The sequence below is a fragment of the Choloepus didactylus genome, chromosome 5 (genome assembly GCF_015220235.1).
Source record: "Choloepus didactylus isolate mChoDid1 chromosome 5, mChoDid1.pri, whole genome shotgun sequence".
NCBI classification, from domain to species: domain Eukaryota; kingdom Metazoa; phylum Chordata; class Mammalia; order Pilosa; family Megalonychidae; genus Choloepus; species Choloepus didactylus.
In genome coordinates, this window is record NC_051311.1 from 161,647,886 (window position 1) to 161,659,774 (window position 11,889).

Genomic DNA, 11,889 nt, shown 5'->3' on the forward strand with positions numbered 1-11,889 from the left:
ACTGTAGAAAATACTGTAATTAAGTAAAATACTAGCAAATATCTATCCTCTGGTAAAAAGATTATACAATTATAATAATCTGTTCATTTTTTTCCTGAATGGTCAAGCAGAAAAGTCTGCCTTCCTTTTCTTTGGAAGTAAATGTAAAATATAAGTTGCAAATAGCTTCATAATGAGAGTGGTCATAAAAGATCCACTTTCTGGGCACAAGATTGTATCCTGGGGACATGAAGACACTTGCTGAATTCGCTTGGCTGAGGCTCGTAATAAGCATTTAACTTATTATTCATGCATTATTTCATCCACTTCTACCAAAACCACACTTGAGTGTGTTGTAGACATCATATTAGGTCACCGAGTTTGACAGTTGCCCCTTACTTCTGGAATTCAGACATGCATGAGACTGATACTCAAGTAATATAAAACTGTTAAGTAGTTTACTTAAGGGCAACAATAAAAATCTGTCTGGTCAAGAAGACCTCCTTGCTCCCTCTCCCTGTTTTTGGATCTTCCGTCTGACACTGTGAACAAGGATCATAGGTTTTGCTGGGAAGATTTGTAAAGAACTGGGAAAAATTACCAGTTTTCTGCCTCCCACCATCAGGTGTGAATGTCAAATTTGAATGTGCATAAATATTTGCTGTTTGTTTATTAAAAAACGACTACATGGAGGACCTATTGTGTGAAAGGTATGCAGCTATCATTCTTAAATTCTGCCTCAAGGTATCATTCATTTATTCCAAGACATTGTAAGAAATCATATCCTGAATTTTGTTGTAAAGTGGCATTTATGACATAAATATAGGCAAGACTTTTTATATGAGCAGTATATGTCATTAATAAGACAAAATTAAAATTTGTATTTTCCTGAAAGGTCTAGAAAATGCACTGTTAGCGTGTTAACTTTAAAGGAGCTGATTGGCTGGCTCTCTGCAGCAAACTTTCAATCACGAGTGTTGAGAACTGTCGACTCAGTCACCTTCCACCTCACATTGCTGCTGGGGCCCTTCTTTCACCCTCCAGTTCCTACAGATGCAGGGTCTGTGTCACGCCAGGGTCTGATACAAATCTGCTGGTCCCATACACTGTCAAAAATAGACTGCCATTAATGTTTCATGCCTCAATCTGTATCTATTTATGTAGATATTGATATACATGGCAGATTTATAAAGACTGCATTATGTGTTTCTGCTACAAGAGGAATTATAACCACTTAATTGTTGTTTTTTTTTAAATTCTGTATGAAAGACTTACGTAAGTTATCTTTGCTGAACTTGATGGATCTTTTTTTGTTGTGTAATCTGGTATGCCTGTTTGCTTGAACCATCTGCCAACAAATTACGAAGTTATAAAGTTTAAAGGACAGAGATAGTATAGTTGACATACTTTCTCTTAAGAAAAATAGTGAGCAAAGAATTTTGTTGCAACTTTTCATATACATTTTCCCCTTACCAATAATTAGATCTTTATAGCATTATAGGCCTTGAAGGTATAATTTTTCCTTAACTTCTTTTGGGATTTGAGATTTGCATTTTATACATTGTTTACAGTCAGAGTAAATCAGTGGATTTTTGAGGGGTGGTGATGGTTTGATTTGCTCTGTTTTAATGAATGAAATCTGGAATTTATATCCTCTGCTAAAGAATTTGCATCAGCTTCTTTAAATATGTAAAGTTATTTGCTTTAAATATGTAAAGAATTTGTATCAGCTTGTTTAAATATATAAAGATATTTGAAAACACTGGCAAAGTGAAAAGATATCGTAAAAAATTCTAGAATTCCTTTCAAAAAAAAAAAAAATAAAGGAGCTGATGATCTTGAATACATAGAATAAAGCTCATGTTGGTTGAATATGTATTATGTGCAAAACACTGTGTCCAGTGCTTTAGATTCAGTCCTGTGACAGTTGTATTTTAAAGATGAATGTACTTCTCTCTAGTTGATAGATATATAAATTAATGACACAAGAAGAAGGTGGCAGGGTGAGGAAACAAATTATTGTCTTGCTGCCTCTGAACTATGCTGTTTCCATGAAACCATCGTGTCCCTCAAAGTTTCTTCGGAGGTACAGTATGTGTTTTGCTCGTGCTACTCATTTACATGTGTGTATCTCATTTGATCTGCGTGACAACTCTGTGTGGGAGATAATGGCATCAACATTTTTTAGAAACTGGGGCTCAAAAGTGTCTAGAAATTTTCATAATATAGAGAAAGCATTGTATGGTACCAAACTTTGAACCTGATTTTGCTGTCCCTCATTAAACACTACCCAAGGCATAAGAATGTCAAAGAAAACGTGATTCCATGTCTCGTGAAGGAATGTACATTTGTGCATTAATCTCCACCCCTCCCAACCCCATTATGAGTCACATGAAGGGGCAAAATTGGATGATAACCAAGAATTGTTTAAAGACAGATTCTTCAATAATAGCATCACTTTTCTGCAACATAACAAAGAACAATTTATTATATTCTAGCTGACCAGAATATTCAGTAATAAAATAATACCGGGGGTGGGGACAGAAACTAGATAAGGACATCAATGGAGCCTATAATAATGTCACAAATAAAGAAAGAGAAAAGGCATTATCATCTAATTTTGATAAATCAGAAACACTTTAATGATCCACTATTCTTTCTTCTGGTGATATGATTATAGGTACTCAACACTCCTTGAATTTTATCCCTTATGTTTTTTTGAGTTCATTTTCTTACCTCCTCAGTAATCAAATCTCTTAAATGAATATTCTGAAATGTACCACTCAGAACTTATTTTAGGTTTTCATTGGCTGAAGATTCAAATCTCATGGCTTGTAACCCAATAGATATTGATAGAAGCTTGCACTGAAATTCTATTTTTGCCAGTTATGAGCAATAAAACATCTGTGAACTACCTCACTGGGAAGACATTGAAAATTCTGCCAACATGCACTTTTTTATTCCAATCCATAACCCTTCAGGAAGAAAAACAAACCAAAAAATACTGTTGAATCACAAGTGGATGACCCAGCATCAGTCACTTTGCCCTGGCGTGTGTTTCATTCCTACTCCAGCCTTTGGGTTTCAATTTGTTTTTCCTTGACACTTATACTTAAACTGCTTTTAGACAAGAAACCACATAATTACAAAACAATTTTCTTTCATTGCGATTGTACAGCATAATGGAAAGGGCCTTTATTTTACATTCTGTGAAGCCTAATTTTGAATGGCCGGCACTTTTACATCTTAGATATGTGATTACTTAACCTATCTTTAGCTTAGCCAATTCACTCAACAAACACTTAATAACTGCCTACAGGAGGCATACATTTTGACAGATGCCAGGAAATCAAAGAACACAAAATACTTCCTACTTTTAAAGGGTTCAGACTTCAGTAGAAGATTTTAGATTTTAAACAAAAATGTGCAGTGCATTTTGACAGCTAATACTGTATAATTGTATATAGGTTCAAGAAGATACAATAAATAGAAGGGACACTGCTACCCAAAAAAAGTGAATAGAGTCTTCATAGAGTGATGATGCTTGAACTCAACTATGTAAGTAAATATGTGGTGGGCTCCTAAGGAGAGAAAGCAGTACACGCAAAGACTTGGCATATGGAGGCATCTTAGAGCAGACCAGCACGGCTGCAGGGCTGGATCACGTGGGTGGGGAAGGGAAGGGGGTGAGGAGGAAGACATGGTGGGAGAGATGATGGAGGACTTTCCATGCCACCCTAAAGAGCATAGGGGAGGGGGCCTTTGTTCTACAAACTCTCAGGAGTCAAAGAGATGGGTGGGATGATCTATGAAGGCATAAGAGGACTAGAACAGGAAAATGACTCCCTTTCCTTGAGAAAGAGGGAAGGTGAGAAGAGAGCTACTAGAACAACTGTATGTGTAGGGACAGGAAGTGGAGGTCATTAAACCTATGGACTCAATGTCATCTATGAAAGAGGTGGCATGATCCCCCATCTTCTGGAAGAGAAAACGAGAGGGAGGTGGAGCGGGGAAGATACAGAAGGAGAAGTATTGGGGTAAGTTAGATTGACCGAGGAGAATATAAGTCTGAGGTAGCCGCCATGGGAACAGCAGACGAAGCTGATCAAATATATGGAGACTTTCTAAGGGCACCAAGGGACCAGCTGAGCTAGTCGACAGAGGTTGATAATGGCGGCAATCAGCACAACCGTGGGGTATCCTATAGCAGCATTCAGGCACCAAGCTTTAGGAAGGGAGGTGACCTTTCATGGGACCCAAAGTGGTCAGGAACAGTCTCATTTTAAGAACAGTCTCATTTTAGTCTCAGTATTTTCTTCCCGGAGGTGATGTTGCCTTCTCTTTGTAGGCTTGGAGCTTCTGTGCTTATTCTTGACATTTGATAACTAATTCATAATATAAGTCCCTGTCAGTAGTATAAAATTAGCTTTTAATAGAACAAATTGGTCTCATTGGGGTGATATAGTAATTCCTTTGTTTTAGGAGAAAAAATGTTTTTATTTATTATACTTGAAAAACATATTATCTTCTGTTCATTGTTTATTCAATTCAAAACATAAACTTACGCTGGATTGATTTTACCCTCCATGTAAAATAGCCTTTCTCTATTTTTCTCACCTTTTTTTTCCCTCTTATTCAATGGAATTAATTAGAGCCATGAAGTTAATTCAATTTTCAGCTTTGTCTAGTCTGTCTTTTAATGGTTTGCCTTGGTTCTGAAATTATTTCCTTACCCCTATGATTTCCCTTTTAATTTTCTTAGGAAGTTTTATCTTTTTTAAAAAAATTTTAATATATTTATTGAAGGCACTTCTGAATTAAAGAGGATTTATAGGGAATTTTTGTCTTTTCCTTGGAATATATATATATATATATATATTTAAAGAATGGATTGTTTCATTGTTGTGTGCCTTCTATGCTACTTTCTTTTTGGGCTGTAAAATATGTGCATAATTAAGACTCTTTTCATCTTGCTGTTAACATTGGCAGTTCATTCTAGATATTTTATGCACCTTAATATACTCTCTTCTCCCTTGGGTAAGGCTTGTTTTTCTTCCAAATGCAATGGAACAGCTGGGCTCCGTCTCCATGGCCTGATACCTGTTGTGAATGAGAGAAGGGTAGGCACTCTCCTGCAGCTAACTTCACCTTTTCTTAGAATAATCGGACTTTAACTTTTCTTTGGTGATTTAGGTAAATACTCTGCCTCACGGTGACTCCCGCTCCTTGTTGGGTGCCCTGTTCTTGGGAAATGTTGCCTTAGGCTTTGGATCATTCTGCTGATAGGAGCGGAGCTTTATTATCCTTATACTTCAGCTGTGACTCCAAGTGATCCCAAGGTTTTTTTGCGCTTTGTTTCTCAGAGTTCCATGATAAAGTTCCCCTGACCTGCATACTTTCCCTCAGTCTTTCTCTCTCCATTAGCATGTATTCATGAGAATTCTCAAAATATTGACCTATCAAGTACTGTCCCCAAAACAGCAACTGCAGAAGTGAGAGCAAGCCTTGGCTGAATATTTTTCCTCCTTTGTTATAAATTTTCAAGGTTTGTACAAGGGTTGCATTTGGACTGGAGGCTGAGAATGTCAGGAATAAGAGGCCTTGTTGGACTTACTGGGAATCATGTTCTGTGAAGACTGAGTTCTGCTTGGTGTGAGGTGTGACAGGAGAGAACTCAAAACAGGCTCAGGAAACACCTGTGGAGATAAATGAAGAACACCCAAATGAGAACAAACAGATTATTTACTTAGAATCTGCCATAACAAAGGGAGTAAGTCATCATCACATGCATTTTGCAGAGACTGAAAGGCAGGAAGAGGTGAGGGAAAGCTTTATATTAGATGAAATAGCAGACTTCATGCAGGTCCTGATTGGAGGCTGGTGATAAGGGGAAGTTGGAGCTGGGCTAACTAGAAGTAGGCGTTCTAGGAGATTGGTTACAGGAGTATATTTGACTTTCTCCAGTCGGTCCTAACTTAGATGCAAGAGAAAGATTAAAGAAGCTGTCAGATACTTATCAAGTCCTGTCTATTTGGGGCTGGTTGTTGCAGGATAGTGGTTTCGCTTCCTGAATTGGTTGTCGCAAGTAGTGGTTAGCTTCTTGGACAGGTTGCTACAGACATTGTGTCGGTTCCATGGTCTGTTTGCTGTACATAGTGAGTCAAAGTTCTATGTTTAAATATGGCCTGGCCATTATCTATTTATTCAGACTCTCCGTCCCCTTGAAAAGAGTTTTTCTTATTAGAGCATGGTCTGCATTTCTGGATCTTTCCTCTTGCTGAGAGATCAGAATGTCTTCCATGAATGGAGGGCAATTAAATTCAGGTAGTGCTTTAAAGGTTTTTCTTAATAACACCAACACTCACGTTTCAAGTGTGATTCCACCACTTCTTAACTATGTATATACTTGAAGAGTTAACGTGACCTTTAAAAGGCTGTTCTGCAAAATGGAACTGGCCAAACTCTGGTTAGAAAAAAATGGAGAGAACATATGCAAAGTAATTAGTACTATACCTGCTTTTCCCCAAATAGATACTGAATAAAAGTAATTATTATCCAGAAGCCTAAATTTTCATACAAGATAAACAATGCCTCTCCCCCACATTATGAAAGGTAAGTGAGATAAATGCAAGGAAGACTGATGATACATATTATGTCTTTAATCCCCCTAAATTTCATCTTCAATTCTCTACAATTATAATCATAATACTTTTCTTCATCACTGAACATCTATTTAATGAGCATCTTCCCTGTGCCAGGAATTGTACTCTGCACTAGGAATGCAATGGTTGAGTCAACAAACACAGACTCTGCTCTCAGGAACTTTATGCACAGTGAGGTTGAAAGGCAGTAAAAACAATACAAACAACATCATGACAACTTCAAAAAGGGAGGGTCTAGGAAAGATAAGGAGAGACGTCTGAATTGTCAAAAGAGCTTCCTGATAAAGTGGCATTTAAGCTGATATCTGCAGGATGAGGAAGAACTGGCCCCAAGAAGGACCATGTAACAAATGTTCCAGAAAAAGGCAATGGCATATGTGAAGCCTATGAAATGAGGGAGAAGATGCATCAGAAAGAAGACCAAATAGCAGGGGACTAGCAGGTGAGGAGACATGGTCTGAGAAGTGGTTGTAGAAACATCAAGGGTCAAACCACATAGTACCTTCTAAATCTTAATAAAGACTTTGGATTTGATTGATATGATGATGTTCCTTGAAAGATTTAAAATAGAATTATGGACCAGTTTATTCATGAAAATAGTTGCTCTTGAGACACTATTTAAGAGAAAAGTGGTTTTGAGGAAGGTAATAAGAGAACTTGAAAGTCCCGTAAGAAGGCTATTGTAACAATTCCCAACAGATGTTGGCTTATTTAGAAAATATTGTGGCAGATGGATTAAAAATAACTTTTAAAAATGAGATATCCTTAAGATGTGGAAATAACTTTTGAAGAATTGACTAGGAGGTAAGAGAAAGAGAGCAATGAAGAATTCATTTCCTGTTCGGAGTTAAAAATAGCTGAGTGGATGGGCTTTCATTTCCTGAGAAGTGAATTAGAGAAGATATGGAGGAGAACTGGTTCAAAACAGAGTGCAGTGGTAAGAATTATCTTTTGACCATGTCATTTTTGGATGCCTATGGACATCCAAGTGGACATGTTAAATATTACTTGGACATTAAACAAGGGAGAGAAAACTGGACATCAACATCAGATATGAAATAAACAAATAAAATGTCTGAGATCACTTACAGAGACCATAGGGAGGAAAAGGAGATGAAGGCACTGGATTGGGCCTGGGAATGTGCCAACATTTAGCAGTAAGATAGAGAAGCCATAAAAGGACATTAAGCAGGATCCAGAAAGCCTATATGGAAACCAGAAGGCTGTGTCTCCACAGAAACCAGTAGAGTTGAATGTTGTGAAAAAGAGAGTAAGTCAACTTGGTTGAAGCTGCAGTTTCCACGTATAAATACAGAAGACTTTACTTTAGTCCTGGCAACAGGGAGGTTGTTGGTGGGATGGGAAAAGCAGTGTTGGTAAAGTGATGGGAAAGAAGCCATCTTTGGTGTTTTGAGGACTGAATTAAGAAGGGCAGAGATTTCTTGGGGCAACTCTTTCAAGGAGGTTAACCAAAAATGGGATAGAAATTAGAAAGAAATGAGGGGTCAAAGGAGGAATATTATTTAGTGAAGAAGGTACTACAATATGTCAATAAGCTTCTAAACTCTATTAAGTAGGGTGGGAGAACTTGGTGATAATAGGAGAGAAATAGCTTAACTGCAAAACTGAAGGCTGAACAGAGACAATCAGGGAGCACCCAAGGAGAAGTGACATTTGAGAGGAGAGATGGTGTTATCTCCTTTCTGACATATGACAGATGTGGATGGTACAGATACCATAGACTTTTCCATTTAAATAGAGAGAAAAAAGAGTTTCTACTAGATGTCTCTATTTTTTCATGAAAATATGAAACCTCCTTATCAGAAGATGAGTGGGAAACTCATCCTAATATATTTGCTCATAATTTTTTGGGTAGGCAAATCCAGCTGGGCTCTTTTAGCAAATCTTGTCTTGGTTTCACCTGGAAACACTTGTGCATTTCTAATAATCAGGAGGCTCAACTGGTGTGGATGTTGAAGGATGACTGTGGGTACAATATTGGTACAGACTGTTGGCTGGGCCAAATACTCTCCAGCAGGCTAGTCCTGGCTTATTCCCATGGTGCCTGGATTCCCAAAGCATCAAGAGACACAAGAACCCCCAATAAGTAGGTGCTTTCCCATCTTCTGATTGTGTCATGTTTACTAATCACCCAATGGCAAAAAGAAATAACATGTTCAGGCCAAGAGTCAGAGAGGGAGAGAACCACACTAAAGTGAGGACACACAAAGATGATTCATTGGGCGTCATTAGTACAACATATGTAGGAGAGAAGGTGTTATCCTCAGTAGAAAACTGACTCAGTCAATAAGGAAGAAAATAGATTATCTAGGAAAAGCAATGAGAAATAAAGTGAATATCACCCCAAACTCCTAGAAATATGAGATATGAAAAGTGGAAAAATATTTTTTCAAAAAAAGAATATATAAGATTTTAGGGAAAATGTGTGCTCAGGTTATGGTTACCTTTCTGTAAAGTCAAGGAGGGAGTGGGAATTTCCAGGAAATCTGTCATGACTGAAGGGAGTTTGTTCATTACATAAAATTTTCATAATATGCATATCCCAAAGTAAAGAAATAGTCTACAAAGAAGTCTAGCAGGTTTTAAGTTTCCATATATGTGTCTGGAATTCAAAGGTTTTGAAAAGCAAACTCAGAAGACAATACAAGGCTTTTAACCAATAATTAATGAATTAATCTTTGGATGAAGTTTCACCTGTAAAATTAATGCAACATGAGTTAAATATGAGTTTTGATATTAAAAAGAACTGAAGCTGGAAGACCATTAACAACAACTAAAATCAATGACAGTGTCTTCAGGAAGGAAGTATTTAATGACATGTGTCAAAGGCCAGCAATATGCTGGTTATTAATTAACTTCTTAATTAATTATACGATGGAGGGAATGGGCTTCAAGTAAATGCAGTTTTCTTTTGCTAGGTAATGAGGGATGGCGACAATATTGATAGAGAGGGAAAACACAAACTGATTCAAAGGAAAGAGGAATTTAACCTGAGACTTTATTTATAATGGGCAATATTGAGGAAAAAAAAGAGTATACAACCTAAAATATTGGAATGTCAGAAATCAGTGCAGTTATTTATAAGATGTGCTTATAAATCAAGTCAAAAGGAAAATTTATGCAATTAAATTTGGTGTTAAGTGACAAACTGCACAAATTTAGACCAAGTAGAGGGTCCCAACATGATGTGTATATCAGATAAGCCATGTTTATATCTATATTTACAAATGAGATAATTATTTGATTTTTTCTTAATATCCATTAACTTTAAGAACACAGATTAGCAAAGTGCAGACTGATATCTGTTTTTATGAAATATGTTGAGCATAGAGGGAGCTCAAGACTGTGCTATGCTCTGGTTCCATATGTCTATAATAGCCTTGGCCTGGCAATATACAACTGAGAGCCTGAATAAGAATAATCCTTGGCTCTACACGCCACACGCCTGTGGTGGTGACTGCTGGTAAAAACAGGAAACACTGTACTTTCCCCATCTCTGAGCACAGATTCTATCCAATGACTTCCTGTCTTTCCCTTGCCACCAACCTGGTACAGCCACTATCATCTCTTGTCAGGATTATTCTAAGAGCCATGCAATTGGTATGGCTTACCTTACAGCATGTTCTCCATCCAAGGACGAAAATGATGTTTCTAAAGTGTATCATGTCAGGCCAACTCTCTGTGCAAGGCAACTCCAGAACTCCACATCTCACTCAGAGTGAAAGCCAAAGCCCTCACAAGGGGCCAGTTGGTTTTATGTGCTCCATCCCTTGTATCGCTCTGACTTCCAGTCCTAACACTCTCTTCTTCACTCTTCTCCATACACAACAAGCACACTTCATGCCACAGTGCTCTTCTCATGGGCTGTGATCTTTTCTGGAACATTCTTCCAGCTAGCCGCTCACAGACCCCGACATAGTTCATCAAGTCTTTGGTGAAATGCCACACTCTGAGTGGACTCCTCTGATGCTCTAGGGAAAATTGAAATAGCCTCAGCACTCCTCACTCCAATTCTCTATATTCTCTTATACCACACATCTTCATTTAATACACTGTGTTATTTCTCATTTATTTCCTTTCTTGTCATATCTCCCCCACTAAAATATAAACTTCATGAAGGCAGTGCTTTCTGTTGATGTTGCTTACTCAGTATCCCTAGTATATAAAATGGTGCCCAATGCCAAGCATAAATAGATGCTTAATAAATATTTTTTTTTCCAATGAGGGAATGAAGGCAGAAGAGAGAGGGTAAAATTGTTGGGATGATGCCCTCAAGGAGGGATGTGTTTCACAATGGAGTGTCCAGTCTTAGAAAGAATGAGGGAGAGAGCAGACAAAGAAAAGGAATAGAGTTTTTCTTCCTCCATCTGCCAGTCTATGGTTGTGTACCCAAGTATTTTCAGAATTCATAGGCAAATAGGTATGCTATTTATTGGCTTCTCAAAGGCCACGGTATTTGGTACAGGCAATGGGAATATCAAGAAATAGAATATTTAGGAGTAAAGATAAAACAAGGAATTATTGAGGATCTGCCATGCTGAGGCCGTCGGGGCTTTTCCTTAGTATGTAGTAGGATATTTCAACATTGGTGGTTTCGGGGGACTTATATTGGACTAGGATTGACTGTTTTAGTTTAGCTAAGAGAGATCTTAATCCCTAAATCTCATGGGGATTAAAATTTGCTAGATAGCTACAGCTTTGATCAAAGACACGTGATGGTTCTCTAGTGGCAACTATGCAAGTACTATGCTTAAGCAAAAGAAAAGAGTGAGCTTCAGGCCCCAGAAAACAAGCTTTGGGGGCCTCTGCAAAGACCAAGACGATCACAGTTAAACACAAGCTCTGTTGGTGGCTTCAACAAATGCTGGATTTGCAGGCACCTAGGTAAGCAACACTGTGACAAAACTCTTGGACCTCTGCGTGCTGTACCTTCTGCTGATTGAGCAGGTAAGAACCTTGATGCACTTGGGTCTTGCAGATGCAGGAGAACTCAGGATTCAGGAAGCTAAACTCCACCCTTTGCAGATGGAGCCTTATCTAAGCAGGCATGAGAGAGTCAAAGGCTCAGCTCTAAATATACCAGCTTCATAAGTATCAGAGAGTGGAAGAATATTTACTGTTTTTAAACTTCAAGGCACCAAGCAGAGTTCTTTGTGCATTTGTTATTGTTCAGCCTAGGTAGATCAGCCAACTCAATCTCCACTCCATGGTTAAGCTGAGGAGGGAC